Source organism: Camelus bactrianus, chromosome 19, assembly GCF_048773025.1.
Source record: "Camelus bactrianus isolate YW-2024 breed Bactrian camel chromosome 19, ASM4877302v1, whole genome shotgun sequence".
Classification (NCBI taxonomy): Eukaryota; Metazoa; Chordata; class Mammalia; order Artiodactyla; family Camelidae; genus Camelus; species Camelus bactrianus.
Window position 1 is genome coordinate 29,710,123 of NC_133557.1, and position 14,950 is coordinate 29,725,072.

At 42.7% G+C, this 14,950-nt stretch overlaps 1 long non-coding RNA gene across 1 annotated transcript; it reads right to left on the reverse strand.

Annotated features, from left to right (window-relative positions):
• Positions 1-458: 458 nt before the first annotated feature.
• LOC123617900 (uncharacterized) lies at positions 459-14,363 on the reverse strand. The gene is made up of 3 exons (XR_006726179.2): positions 13,983-14,363; positions 4,994-5,076; positions 459-902 (listed from the first exon to the last, which is right to left on the reverse strand). It is a non-coding gene; the product is annotated as an uncharacterized LOC123617900 (long non-coding RNA).
• Between the last annotated feature and the right edge of the window lie 587 nt (positions 14,364-14,950).

Below are 14,950 nucleotides of genomic sequence, written 5' to 3' on the forward strand. Positions count from 1 at the left end.
CATAAACCACCATCGCCTTAACAAAAAATTAAAGACGTCCAACATTACGATGGTCACACAGCAGAGGGAAGAGCAGGTACTGCCTCTAGAGAGTAGAAATAGTGGAGTTTCAGGAGTGGCATCTGACTGAACAAATGAAATATCTAGTTTTAGGATTTAATCGATGAGTTATTGCTCAAGCCATATTACTGAACCTGGACAACCCAAAAGTTATACTCGACTGTTCATAAATTGAGCTGTCCTGATAAAGGGCTTTTTACATACATTTAAGAAAGTGTCATATCTCTCAGACATGTTTAAAACACAGTAATGATTGTCTGTTTTAGCAAAGGATAGGGAAAAATCCATATGTGAAAATAAGTGACAAAAATCTCTGAAGGCTTAGTGCCAGCAGGTTTTAACGCAGGCAGTAATTTCTTCCAAAAGCCTGTTACCTGTTTTGGCAGAAATGAGTAACTTACAAGAAACTGGTCAGATATGGCAGGAAGTATAAAGTTGATCTATTTTTGAAGGCAATTTGTCAATACATGTCCAAAGCCTTAGCTTTATTTTTGTTCCAACAAATGCACTTTTAGAAATATATATTAAAGACATAATAATGAATTTGTTTAAAGATTGTGGTAGGAAGATGTTCACTACAGCACTGTTTATAAAAACAGAAAATTATTAATTACACATCTACCATCAGAACACTAGGAATATACACCCTCCACGACGGCACGGCCTGCAGACATTCAAGATGAGGCCGGGAGGCGTGTGCACGTCAAACCCACAGCGGGGTGCCACTTCACACCCACCAGGATGGCTGTAATCAAACAGCTGGGGAACGACGCCTTGTGGTGAGGGCTGGAGAAACTGGAATCTTCAGATACTGCTGCTGGGAATGTAAAATGGGTCCACATCTGTGGAAAAGAGTTTGGTGGTTCTTCAAAAAGTTAAACAGAATTATTATGCAACCCAGTAACTCTACTCCTAGGTATTTGCCCAAATGAATTGCAAACAGGGACTCAAACACTGGAACGTCCATTCATAGTACCACTTTTCACAGACAAAAGGTAGAAACAATCCAAATGTCCACCAGCAGAGGAATGGGCAAACAAGTTGTGGTCTACCCAAACAATGGAGTCGTCGTCAGCCATAAAAAGGAATGGGGCACTGATAACACACTACAACGTGGATGAACTTTGAAAATATGATGCTAAGTGAAAGAAGCCAGACACAAAAGGCCACACATGGTATGATTCTGTTTATATGAAATGTCCAGAGTAGGCAAATCCACAGGGACAGGCAGCAGACTAGTGGTCACCAGGGGCTGGGAGGAGGAGGTTGGCGGCGAGTGAATGCTTACAGAGCCCAGGGTTTCCTTTTGGGGTGATGAAGATATTTTGAAACTAGAAAGAGGTGATGGTTGCACAACGTTGTGAATGCACTAAATGCCACTGAACTGCCTGCTTTTAAAATAGTAAATGGTTAATGGTTAACTTTATGTTATGTAAATTTTTCCTCAATATAAAAAAAAATGGTGATGGAGAAGAGTATCTCATGATAAGGGAAATGCTGACCGTGTTTAGTGGGAAAAAAGTGGAAAAGTAGGTAAGAAAACAGAGAATACATGAATTTATTATCGTACTTGCTAAAAAAATTATTGAAGTATGTATGGTTACACAAAGACTGTCAACAGTGGTAGTTCCTTGCTCAGTAGGGGGACTTAGGGGTCTACGTGGTGAGGTTCTAATTGACTGAATTCCTTCATTATCTGTATTTCCAAATATCGCATAATTAGCAGGTAATACTTTGTATTAAGAAAAAAGTAAAGGTAATACAGTAAAAACAGGAATAAAAAATCAGGATTAGGTCCCAGGACTCACAGAGTACCTCCACAGAACCCAGAAATGACCTGGATAACTTTTACAAGAGTTTATCTGTATTACTAGGCAAATTACGTCCTGTGAGACATAACAACACAGTGAAAAGGCCGACACAACATGCAGAACAAACACCCAGGCGCTCCGAAGTGCTCCGCTGTGCTTCTGTGCAAAGACTTCTACCTCTTAGTTGAGATGATATTGAGGCAATTACAGTAACACAATTAAGTTACATGGGTTTTGAATGCACTCAGAAGAAATATACTTACAAGAAATACATCAAGAAAATAAATTCACTAACTGCATTTAATAAAATATAATCTAATAAAAATATAATTTTCTTAACATCATTAATAAGAGCTCTTTCTTTTATTCATAAAGTATATTAAAATAGACCAATTTAACCAGAAGGAAATAAAATATACCATTTTTCTACTGCTATTTCAGATCGCTGTAAATCTGTCCAAATGGAAATGCCTATATTTTCATGCTGTAAGAAAACTTGGTAAAAATGCAGAAGCAGGGAAATCACGGGACCTGTAACGGCACTACTCAGAGGCTGAGTTAGTCTATGAAAGCATGAACTCTTCCAATGCATTTTGAAATCTTCCCCTTTTCTACTTGTGCAGAGTTACTGCAACTCTTTAAACTTCTGTCTACAGCATGATTATTTGTCTAGATGTTGTATTAATTGTTATCAGGAAGCTTCCTCTTGATGCCTGATTTTCTTTCTTATTGGCAGAGGCTGATACCCACTCATCCACCGAGAATTTAAGGCAAGGCGCTCAGTGCTGCGAGGCTGAGTGCCACTGGCCCGGCCCTCAGGTCTTAAGTGAGACACTCAGTAGCAGCAACACCCAGGAAGCAGTTGGTAAATACGTGCTGAACGCTAGTGTTGGGAGGAGGAGTCTGAGAGAATCTGGAAACGCACGTGAGGGCCTCTCCCAGGGTCAAGTGCAGGCCATGCAGACTTGTGTATCACATATGGCAGGTGGGTACCAGCTGTCATCTACTGAGTATCTACCCAATTCTGGGCGTCACTCCAAGTACTGTACATGCACCAAGTTATCCACACCTTTAAAAAGTCCACTGATCTAGGAACCAGGATTATCCCCACTTCATAGATAAGAAAATTGAGGTTCAAGAAGTTTAAATAACTTGCTTGAGCTCTGATGTAGTGAAAACTGGAGATGACATCTTCCTGCCAAGAGGTGGGAGAGGATTGCACTGAGGACCAGGGGTAGGTTCCTGGGGACTTCCCACCTCAGGGGGGAAGAGGATGGATGGAGGGACAGGATTAAGAGCACAGGATGGGCTTCCTAAATGTTCAATAAATGCAGAAGATGCTTCAGGAAAACCTGGCTCACAGGGCACAAGTGCTAAAGAGAGGTGTGGGGTGAGATGGGCAGGAAGGCCCAGAAACACCTGGTATTTAGAAATTAAGGCTTTTCTGGGAGCACCTTCAGTTATCTGTGGAGGACAGGGCAGCCCCTGGGCCTTCACACCTGACATCTCTTTGCAAGATCCTTGGGGTGGATGGCATGCATGAGCTTCAAAGGATGTCCCAAGCCAGGAGAATTCAGGGAAGAATTATCGTAGGCCAGATCAAGGTCAGTAGAGAGAGAGGCTGGAGATAGCAGGGGACACGCAGGGAAGAGTACTGGCCAGAGGAGAGCTGCGGCCACGGGGTAAGGTCCGACCATGGGGAGAGGAGGACTTGGTCCCCCGACAGGGGTGGACAAACAGGGCTTCTGAGAATATTAGGTGGAAAGCAGGGACTCCGAAGGCCCTGTGCCCAAAGCAGCCCACAGCCACGGTGAGGGCTACAGCCCCCCCATTCAGGCCATTCTAACTCCGGAGAATGAAGTCCTCAGACGGCAGGTTCTTATGTTTATCGCAGGGGCTTTCATCTTAGTAGAATTTCAGGCAATGTGGTCTGGAGCCAGGCAGGAGACGAGAGGAACAGAATGGGCGTGATGGGCCCGCACACCTGACAGCTACTCAGTCATTTCACAGGGTGACTTTCTGTTCCAGGCAAGTGATACTGGTTTTTCCACCCACAGTAATTTCACAAAGCTCTCTTTTACAACAAATCTACTTAGGTAAAATAAATAAGTTCAGTAACGGAAAAATGTAAAGTAAATAATGATACAGGGACACAGCAAAAATTGTAAAGGTGGGTGTAGATGAGGGAAGCCTGGACAATGCTGAACTCGGGAGTATATTTCCTAGTTAAAATCATTTGAAATTTAATGTTTTAAGAAATGTACCGTTAATTGCTTCACCTGGCTAGGTGGTTCCACATCTCCGCCAAAACCAATACGTGCCCTGAGAGAAGAGGGGCCCGTGTCCCTGGCAGGGTTTCCAGACCGGAGCTGGCGGAGACCGCAGCCTGGAGAGGCCGCCTGGCCCGGCGGGGCACGCAGAGCTGTAGCTGTGCACCCAACGGTTCATGCTATCCGTTTTTTTTAAATGAAACAGCTACCCTTATTTCAGTGCTCCATTAAAACAACTTTCAATGTTTCTTCTTAGGCATATATCATTTCATCTCACTCTGTATCTGTAAAGTATTTCAAAAGAAAGTGGAACAGTCTTTTGCTCTGACAGCTGAGCACCGAGTAAACCAGCTGGCGGTCTTGCGGCGCTGCGTCATCCCTGGCAGTCATCCCCGTGTCTCTGGTAGCAGTCAAGACTTCTGCTGGTTCTGGAACTGCTTCTGGACACCAGGACATAGAGACTGGGGCCTTAAGACAAATGCTGGCTTCTTACCAGGGTTAACCTTCTGTTTAGGCTTCCCTTGGAATACTGAGTTGACTTCTTATCCCCACTTGGGTCTAGAAAACCAAAGGATGCCTGCCTGTAGCGATGAGACGACAGAAAGCTCTAGAACCCCTTCCCTTCTGCTAGGACATTCACGGCTGCACGGTCAGTTTTGTAAGTTACACACATATGCTGAAATTAAAGTTCTAACAGAAAGGGAAAGCATGGACCTGCCTTATATTGTCAGGTTTAATTCACACATGGGGAAAATTACCCTTTTTCTCCTATTCACTTCATTGCCAAATTTCTTCCAGTGAAATCCCATTAGCTATTGAGAAAAGAGAAAGCTAGGATTAAGATATTCTAACCTGTGTCTTCCAGAACTCCAGCCGCTGTTGACAGATCATGGTTGATAGCTGTCTGGTCAAAGAGTAGTCAGGCTGGAGGTTTTCTGGGGCAAAATGAATACATAATTGCATTTAACAATGATTCTGCTTGATACACACCCCACCTGTAAGATTCATAAAGAAACTGGGTCACTCAGCAATATATAAATTCAAAATAAAGATATTCCGGTTTATTCATGAGGGAAAAGTACGGTTCAAAATGAAGATCTTATAAAGGAAAATTCAGCTAAAAATCCATTAACTGAAACATTAAAAAAAATCAAAAGGCACAAATTAAAAAAATTTTTTTTTACTTTATTTTAAATTTTTTTTTCCTGGGACAGGGGGGTGTAATTAGGTGATTTACTCATATGGAGGTACTGGGGAATTGAACCCAGGACCTGTGTACCCTAAGCAGGCACTCTACTGTGGAGTTGTACCCTGTCCCCACAAAAGGCACAAATCTTGATTTTTTTCCCTTTGCTCTTATCCTCTAGACAATTTTTAAAACATCAAAATATAGCTATATAAACTGCTTTCAAAAATAAGATCCTTGATTATTAGTGCCGTGAAATGGATGGAAAACAAATTTCAAATAACATAAAAACACTAAATCTGATTTTACAGCATTCTCTTCAAAACTCTAATTAAATTAAATGCAAATAATGTAGGCATATATCAGCCACAAAGCTTATAACCCTTCTAATAAAATTCACAGAATTCTTTACATTGTTTTATATAGAGCAAGACAGACGTTAGAATGAAAATATAAAAAAAAGTACTTGTCTCAAACTTTTAAATAATAACCAGACCATATGCCTGGGAGAGCAAGACTTTCTACAAGTAGAAGAGAATGATGTTTTCATCATTTTCATGTCTGTTAGGAGGCTGGCCAGATAATAATAACCAAAAACAAAGGGATGGTAAATTTTTGTAACTAATCTATAAAGGTGACTTACATACCATGTGACAAGGTATAACTATTGTAACTTACTCAGATGCGATCAAAATATTAAGATTTTATATATTTATATAATAATTAAAATATTATATTTCTTTATAAATACTTTTCAATAAAAATCAGGAAAACACCAAGTAAATACTATTACAAAGGAACAGAATTGAGAAGTCTGCATTATTATTAGGCGTTCTTAGTATGAATTTTCCAGAATTGTTTTCCAAAATGGAAGGCGCCAATCAAGAAAAACTGTTCACTACGTTAGCAAATTATGGCATGCAAGCCAAATCTGGCCTGCCACTTGGTTTTGTAAATAAAGTTTTATTGGAACATGGCCACATCTGTTCATTTACATATTGTCTCTGAAAACTTTTCTGCTGTAACAGCAGAGTCTAGTAACTGTGGGAGAGACTCTCTGGCCTGCAAAATCTAAAATACTTCCTCTCTGGCCTTTTATAGAAAGTTTACCAACCATTAACCTAAAGAATTATTCAGAATTGTGATGATTTATATGTACTTTAAGATTCACTGATGGTAGCAGATTGGCAAATTAATTAATTTTGCTTCTCTTTGCTTTTTAAAACTCAAAATAAATTACGTGTTTATTTTAGAACTCGTGGCTGATCAATGCTCAAAAGCAAATAAGCAAAATCATTCACGGGAACTAAAAACTCTGCAAGTTATTTTCACAGAGAATAAACAGGCCATACAGTGGATAATATAAATAACAAAATACTCATTCAGAGCTGAAGACTACCCTAAGGCTGCTAAGATAACGTAAGTTACTTATAGGAAATGATTAACCTCCCTTGTAATGTATTCATCCTCTTCTTTGTGAAATAAACATTCCCCATCAAAAGCATCATGACAATGTTAATTTAAATAAAGCTCGAAAAGTTCTCCACTGAGCGGGAGATGGGCTTGGATTCTCTTGCTGGGTTGTTGTTGTTTCTTCATGAGAAACTCACGGTAAAGAGCTGAAATTTTAATTCTAGGTTTAATTCTACTACCAAGTTTTGAACTTGGAATGCAATGGTAAATAAGTATATAAAAATAGTTTCTGAAATACAACATACTAATCACAAGGGCTAAGATGAAAATAATTTCAACGATGAAAACATAATTTAAAAAATAGAGATAAAAAGAACTGCTTGGTGCATCCCAGTAGGTGAACAGAATACTCCGGAATGGGGCCATGGTCCCTGGTCAAGAGGACCACCAGGGGGCGCCTTGTTTCTAAGATTTCCCCAGGGGTTGTTCTTGTTGGTTAAGATTCCTGGATTCTGGATCCAAGTCAGTCTTCAGAGGGACTGAGACTGATCAATCAACTCTGAGGCACTCAGTTCCTTCTCAAGCCTGGGACTCAAATGCTCCAACGGAGTCTTGAAGTACAGGGGGATGGTTATATCCCTGAGGTTTTGGACCCTGTATTTCAATTGATGTAGCCTTCAGTCTACACAATCTTTAAAAACTTATGGTCAAGTGGAGCCCCAGGTCCTTCTCACATGAACTGTGCTTAGGTTAAGGTTTATTCTGTTGGAACTGTTTGTGGAAAACAGGAGAATGGATTTTGGAGGTCTGCGGACCTAGAGTAGCATTGCTTCACATTTACAGTATGTAACTTTGAGCAAATTCCTTGAACCTCTTGGGGCTTCAGTTTTCCTATTTGCTATTTTACAGGACAGTTGTGAGGATGAGAGGAAACAATGCCAGTCAAATTTCCAGCACTTAGTGGGCACATCATACCATTTCTGCTGCTATCCTTTAACTGTATTTTAAGAAAGAAAAGAAAAAGAAATCCGAGTCTTTACATTCATTCCTGTTACATTTCTTAATTTTGGTCCAGCTTCCACCTGTGAAACCCCTTCTGAATCTTGACTTGTTTTGTTCATCAAAGGATAAGTGTTTCTTTCCATCTCTGGGCTACGTCCAGCTTGGATACACATTCCTTCTGAGTCTTCATCCTAGCTGATCCAGGGTCAAGTAGAGCCCAGGGGTATAACGAGGCACTCCTTCCACTCCTTCCAGGTTGATCTGACACTTGAGGGGAACCTGTCTTTTTTTTTTTTTTTTAACATTTTTTATTGATTTATAATCATCTTACAATGTTGTGTCAAAGTCCAGTGTTCAGCACAATTTTTCAGTCATTCATGGACATATACACACTCACTGGCACATTTTTTTCTCTGTGAGTTATCATAACATTTTGTGTATATTTCCCTGTGCTATACAGTGTAATCTTGTTATCTTGTTTATCTATTCTACAATTTTGAAATCCCAGTCTATCCCTTCCCACCCTCCACCCCCCTGGTAACCACAAGTCTGTATTCTCTGTCTGTGAGTCTATTTCTGTCCTGTATTTACGCTTTGTTTTTGTTTGTTTGTTTTTGTTTTTTAGATTCCACATATGAGCAATCTCATATGGTATTTTTCTTTCTCTTTCTGGCTTACTTCACTTAGAATGACATTCTCCAGGAGCATCCATGTTGCTGCAAATGGCATTATGTTGTCGGTTTTTATGGCTGAGTAGTATTCCATTGTATAAATAAACCACATCTTCTTTATCCAGTCACCTGTTGATGGACATTTAGGCTGTTTCCATGTTTTGGCTATTGTAAATAGTGCTGCTATGAACATTGGGGTGCAGGTGTCATCCTGAAGTAGATTTCCTTCTGGATACAAGCCCAGGAGTGGGATTCCTGGGTCATATGGTACGTCTACTCCTAGTCTTTTGAGGAACCTCCACACTGTTTTCCATAGTGGCTGCACCAAACTGCATTCCCACCAGCAGTGTAGGAGAGGGGAACCTGTCTTGAGAATCCTAATCTTCCCAAGACACAGTCGTGGGCAATGGCCATCACTTGAGATCCCACCGGGCCCTGCCCCTGGAGCCCACTCTTCCTTGGTCTTCTTGCTTTCCTCTTAGATGCCAGTCAGTTAAACAAGACTTTGGTGGTCCTGGTGTCTCCCCAGTTTCTTAGGCTCTAGGTGGCTTAGTGCCAGGACAATTTTGCACTCCTCACTGCTTCAAAGACTGGAGACTGGGGACCACTATTACTTGCCTCTCACCTGCTTCTGTCTCACGGCTCCTCTTGAGGTGCACGTCCAGTGCTGGGGCCTGGCTTTGTCCCTGCAGTAGACACCTCTCCCTCCATTCACCTCAGCCAACGTGGCTTTGGAGTGCTCACAGAGCTTCGCTCACTGCCCAACCGTAGGTGCAGTTATTTTTAAAGTTCTTCAGTTCCTTCTACCATGTTACTTGCAACAAATTCGCAGGGGGCAGCTCCAAGGGCATTTGAGGGGTGCTGCCTAGGACCACAATTGTAGTTTGAGTCAACTCGGCTGCCTGGTCAGTGCAGAGGAACGCAGAGCCCTCCCAGCTGGAGAATGCCTGGCCTTGTGAGTTTCACAGACAGTCAGGAGCTGGGGCATCGGTCCCCTCTCTTTAAAAGACACCATCTCCATGGTCCAGGGACCTAGAGTCCTATTGTTTCTTTTTGCTACTTCTCCCCAGGGGTCTCCCGGGTTCTCAGGCAAACACGGCTACTCATCAGCGTCAACCGTCCTGGCAGCTCAGAGCTCTGGAACAGGCCCCAGTTGAGACCCCACCATAGTTCTCAATGATACTGTAAGAACGAAAGCTGGGAAGAACACAACATACTTTGGAAAAACTATTATCAATAATGCTGTAATTTTTTCCTTAAAACATTCAAAAAATTTTTATTGAGGTGAAATTCACATAACATGAAATTGACCATTTTAAAGCAAACAATTTGGTGCATTTATCACATTCCCAATGTTGTGCAACCACCACCTCTGTCTACATGTTCATTATCCCAAAAGGAAAACTTGTGCCCACTAAGCAGTCACTCTTCTTTCTCCCCTTCCTCTGGGCTTGGCAACTACCAATCTGCATTTTGTCTCTGTGGATTTTTAAATTCCGAGTATTTCGTATGAATGGAATCACGTAATATGTGACCTTTTGCATGTGGCTTCTTTACTTGGCGTGTTTCTGAGGTTCATCCATGGTGCAGCACGTACCCATGCTTTAATCCTTGTTACAGCTCAGCAGCACCCCGCTGTGTGTGCTGACCACAGCACACTTATCCATTTGGCCGCTGAAGGGCATCTGGGTTGTTCCTACCTTTTGGATATCGTGACTGGTGCTGCTGTGAACATTCACGTGCAAACTTTCTGTCTACTGGTTTTCAATTCTTTTGAGTACATACACCTAGGAGTGGAACTGCTGGGTCGTATGGTAATTCTATGTTTACCTTTTTGAGGAACCACCATTTTTTTTGCCTACTTTAAAATGATTTGTCTTTTGTTGTTGAATTGTTCTTTATATATTCTGGAAACTAGACTTTTATCAGATATATGATTTGCAAACACTTCCCTCCATTCTGTAGGTTGTCGTTTCACTCTCTTGACTGTGTCCTAATCACTTTCCCCTCCTTCTAAGAGGCAGGTTTATCCAGGCAGAATTTACATACAATAAAACTCACCCTTAGCAGTGTTAAGTGCCATGACTTAGGACAGATGTTTACAGCTGTGCAGCCAACACCACGACCAAGATGGAGCACTTCCATCCCCAAGCAAAAGCAAGTCTCTCTTGTGCTGAGAGTCAGTCCCCTCCTGATGCTCAGTACTTGCTAAGTTTTGTCATTATACTACAAACTTTAGCTTCCTGAAAAATTTCCATGGCACATCGAACAAAACAACATTAGATAAATGATGCTTGATTGTATTTTTTGCACCGACACCACTTAACTTGAGGAGTACTGACATTTTATATTTTTAATTTTCTCTTCCCTGGCACCCTGCTACCAGGGTAACACTTGTTTCAGTCGTGCAGACTTGGAGTGCCAGCAGGAAGCATCAGAACTCAGCTTCTCTCCTCCTGATGATTCACCAAGAAGACCCACTCTGGTAGAAACGCAGATAGAAATTCCATCACGAAATACATGCCACCCAAGTTACTCCACGTACAATCTAAAAAGATGTAAGATAAAGGCTAAAATACCTCTTCAGCAATGTTCTTCTCTACGAGCAAAAAGGACTCATGATTTTCTGGTTTCTCACGAGACAAAGGAAATATTTAAAAAATTCAGCTGGAATTTTCACATTAGCATGAACTCCCTTTGACACTTGTCAATGTTTTTGGACACCTACCCTCAACCTTGAAGTTCCATATTCTTCCTTGGAGTTTTCTAATTCCTTGCTGAAACTGTCCGTGAGCTGTCTTGGGCCATCCTTACATTGCTGAAGGACTTCAGTTGTTATCTGTGCCCTTTATATGAGCTGGGCTGACTAAGCCTAGATTTTTTGAAACTCAGAGCCTGATCCAAATAGAATTGATCCAGGGAGGGAGGTTTCAAAGAACAGGCCGAAAGAAGGAAGAAGGAATCTGCGACTCAGGACACAGCTGGACACACGACAAGAAGCCCCTCCAAATACTACGATGAGAAGCTAGCGCTCTGCGGTGGTAAGCAGCAGAGCTGAGGCCGCGAGACTCACGCCAAAGGCTTTTAAGTATCCAGAATGAAATGAACCAGGGGCCCACTATGATGCTGCAGGTGAGCACAGCGGTCTTGGAGTTTACATCATTTACCACCTTGTACTGAAGCGATTTGTGTTCATAGTGAAGAAATCTGTCATCTCTTCGCAGGCAGGGGTAAGTTTATTTGTACTTGTATCCCTAATGCCTCAGTACCTTAACAGAGGGGTAACTTAGGTGACCTCAGGTAATGTCATGTACCTGAACAAAGAGGTCACTCAGAACACGTCCCCAAGGACTCAGCTGTGCCATCTTCAGTCCTTACAATGGTTTGCAAACATGAGCTGTTCAGCTCTACCTTTCCTGGGCTCTCTTTTCAACCCTAACATCCCTGCTATTTCTAAGATACCTCCATTTAAACTACATTCCTAGCATCTATGAACTAGGCCAATGGATATTTAGTGCTGAAAGTCCAAAACGTTCAAGTTGATAAAGAAAAAGTTATTTCTAGATGCAAAGCATGATAGCGGATTGGATATTGGACCAGAAAAAAGTCGCTCTGAAGTTGAGACAGTGAAGCTGGAACACGGAGCAACACTCGTCATTCATCTGCCCTCTGGTTCTGCCTTTTCTTTCATTTTCCCCTGGTTCTAACTGTAGATTAGGTAAGAGTATTGTATCAATATAAAACTTCTTGAATATGATAACTGTATTGCCATTATATTAGAGAAGGTCCATTTTCTTAGAAAATGAACACTGAGGTATTTAGGGATAAAGGGACATGATGTAAGCAATTTAATCTCAAATGGTTCAGAGAGAGAATATACAGTAAATGCGGCAAAATGCTAGCAATTGGTGAATTTGGGTAAAGGATATTGGGAACTTTTTGTACTATTCTTGTAACTTTTATATAACTTCATCATTATTTCCAAATAAAAAGTTAATAAAAGGTAGTCATTTCTAAGATTATTAAGCATCTTCTTAGATGTACTGTGAACAAAAGGCACAGGCCACAGACGGTCAGGACTTAGCAACTGGAGCAATACCTCATTATCCATCCACCACTCTTTTATTCCTCCTTCTCTTTTATCCACCTCCCCCCATTACCTTGCTCTGTTATCTAAACGTGGACCTGCCATGAGGCCCCTTTGCTGTTCTCTCTACAGTGTCTTGGTGCTCTCAATTGTGCTCTCTGATGACAGTCACCCAGTGCTACTGAACAGTATTGTGAAGGGTGTTAGTGAGACTTGCAGATGTTCAATTTATGGTAGCGCAGATAAGGCAGGTGCCCATAGGGTGCTTCTGGTCTGGGTTTTAAAGGAACCATGGATACTAAATGAAAATCGAGATCTTCACGTCACTGCCTACTCACCTCCCCACCTCCCCCAGAGCAGACCAGTTTTGGTTTTTCATCACCATTCAGATCAATTGCCCTTGGTAGGGTCACCAAGAGCTTCCAGCTGGAAATCCAACGGACAGTTTTCAAAGTCCATCACAGTGCCCTCTTTGAAAGCTGTGTGATCTAGGACAAGAGTAATCACAAAAATCTCTACAGCACATACAGACCACGGCAGGCTCTGTTCTAGGCACCGTTTGAACACCTGCTAACTAAACTCCCTCAGCAACCCTAGCTCTGTATTACAGCTCGTCTTAGTCCAGCTGGCTGTCTCTAGCAAAGTACAGAAGCAACTCGTCTTAGTCCAGCTGGCTCAGCAACCACAAATTTCTCTCTCGCACTTCTAGAGGCTCGGAAGTTCAAGATCAAGGCATCAGCACGCTTGGGGTCTGCTGAAGGCCTTCTGAGTTGCAGACTGCCAGCTTCTCACTGTGTCTTCATGTGGTACACGGAAACAAGGGAGCTCTTTGGAGCCTCTTTTATACAGAAAAGGGCGTTAACCCGCTTGTGAGGACTCTGCCTTAACTACCTAATCACTCCCAAAGTCCCCACCTCCCAATACCATCACCTTAGGAGTTAGGTTTTCAACATATGAATTTAAGGGGGACACAAACATTTGGACCGTATCATTATCATTCCCACTTTACAGCCAGAAATTGAGGCACAGAGACGTTAAACAACCGGCCTAATTTACTAAGTGCTGGTGCCAGAACTGAGGCCTAGGAATCTGTGCTTATCCCCATTATACTGCACATAAAGTGCTTTTCATGGTCCCTGGTATTCAGCCAGGGCTCAGTACATGTCAGCGATAGCTGATCACTGCTGTTAAGAGCTCCCTGGACTGGAAGGTCTAGACCCGCTACCACCACCCCCGGCCACATGTGGCTACAGAGCACTTGAAATGTGGTCGGTGCAAATGGAGACATGGTTCAAGCATAAAATACACATCAGATTTAAAGATTTCTCTCTCTCACACATACACACACACATAAGGACTATAAACTATCTTGATAATTACAAAATGTATCTGATAAGCAGCATATATACATTACTATTAATTTTACATTTAATTTTTCACTTAAAAACGCATGTACTAGAAACACTGAAATTACCTACGCACCTTGCACAGAATTTCCATGGCTCAGTGTTCGCTTAGTCCCTGGAAAGAAAACATGAAGCTTGGAGCGTCCACGAGGAAGAACCACGAGGCCCTTCCGGACTTGGCCTGGGGGTGAGGAGAAAAGCTGGAGGCAGCTTTGGGGTGAGAGGCCCGAGGAACCCGCACAGCAACACACACGGCGTCCTCCAGCCGGAGAGTGAGGGCCGCGGAGGCGGGAGGCTGCACAGCAGCTTTCTGTCTTTAGTGTAACTGCTTCAAATTCCGGGACAGCAAACGGGGACCACGAGCCGCCGCCATGTTGCCCACATTCTCGTCGTCGAAGAGAAAAGCTTCTTCCGGCCGCAGCGGAAGTTCCGCCCTCCCCTTGGAGTGAGGTCGTCCCCCCCCCCCACCAGCCGTACTCTCACCGCGCATGCGCAGCTGCTGCCGCCTGTGGATTTTTCTGGAAGCCCTGATTTTTTTTTTTTCCCAGGATACTTGGAGTTTTCAGAAAAAGGGTTGTCTCATAATTTACCCTCTTGTCTAATAGTTTATCCTCTTTGGGTAAAGGGAGGGTGGGGGACTCCCATTCCTTGCAGTAGACTCCTTCTGAAGCATCTTCCCCGGCTATGCCCTCTGAACTCCTCCAAGTCCATCTCTCCAAAACTGATCTCAGAACCCGTCCCTGGAGCTTGCCTGTCTTGTGTGCCGGCCCCTGATAAATCCCTCTGCCTCTCCTCCAGCCAAAGCCTGGGCCTCATTTTGGTCTCTCCGTGCTCGTCCAATCCATCAGCAAGTTCTGTGGACTGTGCCTTTTAGGTGAATCATCTGCCATCCTGGTCTAGGCCACCTGAATGACTAGCAGGGTCTTCCCTTTCCACTTTGACCTGCACGCTGCCATCCCGACTCTGCACTCCAGCGAGTTCTTTGCAAAGCATACAGCTGATGGTATCACATGACTGTTTCCATGAAGTTCTAGCTCATACACA